The following is a 6,325-nucleotide window of genomic DNA, read 5'->3' on the forward strand; positions in this document are numbered from 1 at the left end:
CCCAGTGCGGCTCCACAAAGCAGGTTTCCTCCCAACCCACAATGTCTGCGCTGTAAAGCAGAACCAGCCAACTTCTACCACATGGTTTGATCCTGTGCCATCCTTTCTAAATACTGGGCATCCATTGTGTCTGAGTTAAGTGACATACCGGGGTGGGAAGCCCCCCTCAATCCCCTTGCCCTTCTCCTGAGGGTGATGAAGGGACTAGATGGTACCTGGGCTGACAAATTATTTCTAGTAACAGCTATTCTGATAGCCAAAAGGGACATTGCAGTGGCCTGGAAGGACTCAACATCTCCTTCTATGGCTAAATGGCGCAAGGGTGTAGATTGTTGCACCATCCAAGAAAAATCTGTCTACGACGCAAGAGGGTACCCAGCTAAACATGAGCGTGTATGGGGCAAATTAATTGGACCATTGGACTGAGTATCCGCTGGGCGGGTGGGTTTGCACCCCAAACAAACAGAAAGGGTAAATCACTTGTAACCGTACTGAAATACCTGATATATCAAAGTGGTGCCATGTTTACTTTGTTGTACAAAAATGCAAATAAAATTGGTTACCAAAAAAAAACTCCTAGTCATGGGGGGTTTTACAAAATGTCTTAGGGCTGACGTAGCTAATGTATAAAGCTGGGCTGTGCTACATGCAAAACTACATTTTCTTGCAATGTGTTACCGCACTGCTTATAAACTGCAACTCAACTAGATCACAATGGTGTTCCATAAAGCCATTTTTTATAGATTCATGGGTTGCATAAATAGACATTGCAGACGACATGTAACATTTACCTTCAACAACAGTGTTGCAATTTCTGCACCAACTTACAATGGCTCCATGGGATAGTTATGTTATGTTATGTTATGTTATGTTATGTTACTTGTTTTGTAGAGCGCAACAGCTGCCCCAGCAACGGGGCGTCCCGGCGCTAGAACCGTAACACAATCTACTGGATACGAAAAGAGGGACCTACGGGGCGGGAAATAGATGGGTTTTGATCGCTCTTCGGAAGGCTAGCAAGACATAACAATTTATACAAAACATATCTATATATCCAGGCCTGCGAATAAAACTGTTCCAGGTTCAGCATTTCCTAGTATCAGCACCATTAAACCAACCTGTGAACGAGTGCTTTATAAAACCCTTTTAACATAACATAACAAGAGGGTGCAACAATAGCATTGGCATTAAACAGCAATGTCATAGTGAAAGAGTAAAAATACTATAAAAGTTAGGGTACATAAAATGGCGAAGAATCCAGCACTATGATGCAGAAAAGGTGGGGTTTCTCCCCCTTCCTAACTCATTTCTGTAAGTTGCACATGCAAGACCCATTATTGACTCTGAAAGAATCCCTCTGGCATCTGACTATAGAAACTTAGAAAAAATCCAATATCAAGAGCCCTGAGACTATCACCCTGGCTAAGGGTAGGGTTGTCTCTCATCAGTAATCCCACACCTGACAATATCAATACCTTGGGGTTGGTAATTTTGAGGTGCATGAGTAAAGGCCCAAGATAACTGTTAACTGAGTTATTGTGACTAGGAATATGGGAACAGAATTTGTGCCACAATTCCAGCATTTTTCCTCTCCAATCTCAGCCATTATTAAATCTATATTTTACCAAGTTTTACCAAAGAAAATTATATGAAAATTAGATTGGGAGGCTGGTTTTCTGGCCTTGATTTGAATACAGATTCAGCTGTACATTTATATTTGCAGCTAAATTAGAATTTGTGTAAATCTTTTGATGTGCCATTTTAGAACTGAGAGTGTGGTTACTTGGAGAATTACCCAGCAAGCACTATAACCCCGCACTCCTTTCAACCACTGGCACTATTTACTCCCATGCTGTTCCCACAAATCGCAGTCTGTGAACTTGTCATGATGAAGACCTTGCTATGAGGAATCGACAACAGGACAATGGATGAAAGGAAACCCACAAGATGAATACTGCAGCAGCAAATCCTTCTATTTCTTCCAACCCCTTCTTCACAAAGAGCTCACTTAACTTCACTATAGAACTAATATGTTTCCCAAATTTTACTTATGACCATGTTGTAGTATTTTTGTTGTTTAGTATCATTATTTATTACATACTTCTTAGAATATCAAACATGTGTTTGTCATTGAAGTATTACTAGGGAGCCCATGCATTTCTATGACTAATATTCTTCGCCTAAATCCATTTATATGTTCGGTTGCATTGTGTCTGTAAATGGCAGGTGCCACAAGCTGGCTGGTAATGGATTACCTCCCCTTAACTGAGATGTCTTTCCTTCCAGTGGATGGACTCTGGAGTGCATAGTTTTCCCTCAGGCTAGTTACTCAGATGAAGTACCTTAGCCTCCAAGATGGCGCCCCTTGATATGCAAAACCACATCAACCACCATTAGTGGCATCCGCAACTCAGCAGTGGTCCACCTTGAACAGCCTCATTGAGCACGGGCCTTTAATCCTGCCAAGGACACATCCCAGTAAATGCACACTTGTCATTCCATGGGGGCTAAGTAGAACTAAGATCAAGTACCATGCTTTCTGGGCCTTTTCAGTTTCCAACACAGCCATTAAACCATGATGTCAGCCAGCACAACCCATGATCTTGCAGAAATCTGCCGACACTCTGGCGGACCTCTACTTTAGTGTTTGCACAGGAGGCAGGTATGATTTTTCTGAGAAGTCTACTAGGTGTCATGTTCAAGGGTATTCAAAAGGGGTGTGGAACTGAACTTACATCCTGCGCTTACATTATGATAAACCAGTAAATCCTGATTGGTGGATAACTGGCGTTTCAAGATGTGGAAGTATCACCTAAACATATCTGGTGCCATAGGAAGGGGAGTGCGAAATCCCAAAATAATTTAGCAAAAAACAAAACTGGCATATAGCGCTCTATTTTAGCATGAAATTATTCATTGCGTTCATTTTGGAGTCAAGGACTAATTTAGTCGTGAAAAGTAGTGCAAAAAACGCAAAGGTTCTGGGGGTATATTATCAAGGGGGTTTATCTCCGCTTTTTTGGCTTTAAAAGCCAAGAAAGCGGAGATAAAATTATCTCCCTATTACCTAGTTGTCGCTAACACCAGTTAGAGACAGCTAGTAGGAGATAGCGACCATCTTGGGCCCCACTTTGCATGTCAGTGATATTTATCACTAATGACATGCAAAGTGGGCGTGCCAAGATGTTAGCGACTGAAAACAGTCGCTAACATCGCTATCTACTATTACCAACTTTTGGAGATATTTGCGCTAAGCGCGGATATCTCCAAAAGCCAACACCTGCCCTGAGCAGTTCTTAGCCATGTTATCTAATGGGAGATGGATAACATGGCTAAGAGCATTAGCTCGATAATGCATGAATATCGCTGACTTTTCTGAAATATTCATGCATTGCGGCGATTTTTATCGCATTTGCGATAAACCTTGGTAATACCAAGGTTTATTTGCGGTACAAAAACGCCGCACCTCTGCGGTAAATTGTTGTCTCTAACCAAGCAATAGCGATAATTATCGCTATTGCTTGGTAATATGCCCCATGGTTGTTAACGCTGGTCAATGATCCTACGTTAAAAGTGGAGTAATTGCACAATTTAAGTAATTCCATTTAAAAATGGTAATTATGGTATTCCTGAGATTATGCAAGATTATGGACATTTCACTCGGCCTTAATCCTAGATATACCATTGTAACCCGTTATGCTCGGACTATTCCTTGCTTCTTTAACTGGGAAACTACTTTACAGTTTTTAACTTCTCAAATGTCCGCTGTATCATGCCATTTTTTTAAAAAGAAATCCACTAGTTTCAGTAGGGTGAGCATGTGTAATTTGACTATTGAAGTGTGTGACAGTGTATCGATGCACTCTGTGACAGTGTGTCAATATATGGCTGCCCTCGTCTTTGTACTGCGGAGTCTGCCTGCATACAGACCTGCCCGGCCTGCTGTCTGATTTTCTTGTAAATATAGTGCCTATGTGCTTTATTGAAGTTGCCTTGGTTCTGCGTTGTTGCTCATGTGTTATTAATATCCATACTACAGGATACACAGTAACTCGTAGTGAGTTGTGTTCAAGATGCTAATACGTATTTTACAATATATTGTCTGGGCTTGCTGCCACCCCTAAAACAGTGTACAAGTGTGCCCTTAATTGGAATGGAAAAAGGGAAAAAAATAGATGGAAACTAAGCACAGCAAGGGATTGCGCGTCTAATTTTCTCGGTGCTGTCTTGTCATTCAGCTGAAAGCAGTAATAGTTTAGAGCAGGTGCTGTGAACTGAAGCAAACTGAGTCAGTAGAATTCATTGTCACTGCCAAATACTGGCAGACATACAACAACTCGACAGGAGAACTGAAATATACATTGAAAGAACACAAAATAGGGGATAACCTTTACTGGTTGTAAAAACATTTCTGGCTTCATTAAATAAATCCACTTTTACAACTCATTTCTGATACTGAGAATATTGATATATATATATCAAAGTTTCCGTTGGAAAAGTGTTTTTTGTTATGCCAATAACTTTGGCGCCGCTCGACGAATCTTCACAAAATTTGTCACAAAACTTCCCCTTATTGGTTTAGCTGCTTTGTTGAAATTTTCAGGGTGATCCGTCTAGCAGGGGCCGAGAAAAAGCGGGTCCAAAAACAAGTTTTGTTTTCTATGTTATGCCTATGGGGATTTTTCATCTTTTGAACACGACCACAGCCCGACCCGTTGAATGGAATCACATCAGATTTGGCATAAAGCTAGATGTTGGTCCAGTAAGTGTGCTTTTTGTAATTTGATGTTAATCTATTCAGTAGTTTCAACGATATTTAAGTTTAAAAAATATAGATATCTGGAATCCCAACAGCCTAGTGAAATTTGCTTGACTGCCAATACTTCAACTAGGAAAGTTTTTCAGCTAGCTTGGGACTTAGTTGAACTGAGTTCCCAAAAATGTTTTAAAAATAAAGAAAAAGGGGCAGGGTAGAACCACCCTAACACCCTAGGCCTCTCGGGAGGTCCCACTGGGACCACCCAGGGCCCCAAAAAGTATTTTTTAAAACATTTTTGGTAGGATCAACAGATCTGGCAAATTTGTTTTTTTAAAACAAAGTGTGGGATCCAGTCCTTTGTTATCTATTGGCCCCGGGTGAGGCAGATCATGGGGACATTGTTTTATTAAGGGAGGGGAGTGCATGGGGCCCCCTCCTGGGGCCTAATAATGCCCTGAGAACCATCACCTTACGGGGGCTTTTTTATCAAAGAGTGCAGGGGAGGACAGCATGGCCTTCTCTGCTGCGCCAGGGGCCACCACCTTCCTGGGGCTTTAATGAAGATAAGTATGGGGGCACACAGACCGCCCACAGCCCCGGGGGCCACTATCTCCCCAGGACTTTATTTTAAAATAATGCTGGGGCCTGCTATATATATATATAGCGCCAAACGTTATAGGCAAGTCAAAAAAACGCTTATCCTATGGAAACCTGGTCCTGACTATAACTACCTACTACCAGTCTCTGTCAGCGCCGGGACAATCTTTTTGAGTAGCAGTCACACTATAATAAATGCTCTTTATTCATTCATTCACAAAAATTGCAAAGTGCCCTGGTGATTCGTGTTGCACATTTTAAGTTTTGAGATGATCCATCGAGGGGATCAAAAAGTGCCTTTCCCTTGTTAATTCTTTTAGGAGCTTTAGAAACTCCTGCAGCCTGAACCGCTGGACGGAAATAAACCAAATTTGGCAAAAGGTGACTTTTGGTTTGAAGATCACACTTTCAGTTTTCTGGTGTAAATCCATTCAGTAGTGTGGGAGATATTAAAGGAAATTCAAATTTGGATATCTATGATTGCAAAGTCTTTTCAAATAATGACAAGCTCATGCAGAGAACTGCAGAGATCTGCTTGGCTGCCCACCCTTCAACCAGGAATGGTTGGCAGCCATCTTTGAACTCAGCTTCAACTGAGTCCCCACAAAAATGTGAAAAAAGTAAAGGTGGCAGGGTAGGAATACCCTAACCCTCAAGCCTTAGTCTTGATCATAACAGAGCAAAAAAGCATTAAAAAAAGGTTCTGCAGCAAATTTATGAAATTCACACATTCTTGGCAAAAACACACAAAAAAACAAGTGCAGTCTCCCATGCTTGTTTATATAAAAGCAGCTGGGTAGGCCAGGTCCCTGGGGCAGGTGCACATAATTTAAAATTCAGCAAGGGGGCCCTGTTTGCCCTCTCCTAGGGTGTTTTTCTGCCCCAGGGACCACCACCTTCCCTGAGCTTATGTTTCTATGATGGGGGCTGCAAAGACCCCTGTGGACCACCACCTCCTCGGGCTTTAAA

Source organism: Lissotriton vulgaris, chromosome 4_1, assembly GCF_964263255.1.
Source record: "Lissotriton vulgaris chromosome 4_1, aLisVul1.2, whole genome shotgun sequence".
In the NCBI taxonomy this organism is placed as follows: domain Eukaryota; kingdom Metazoa; phylum Chordata; class Amphibia; order Caudata; family Salamandridae; genus Lissotriton; species Lissotriton vulgaris.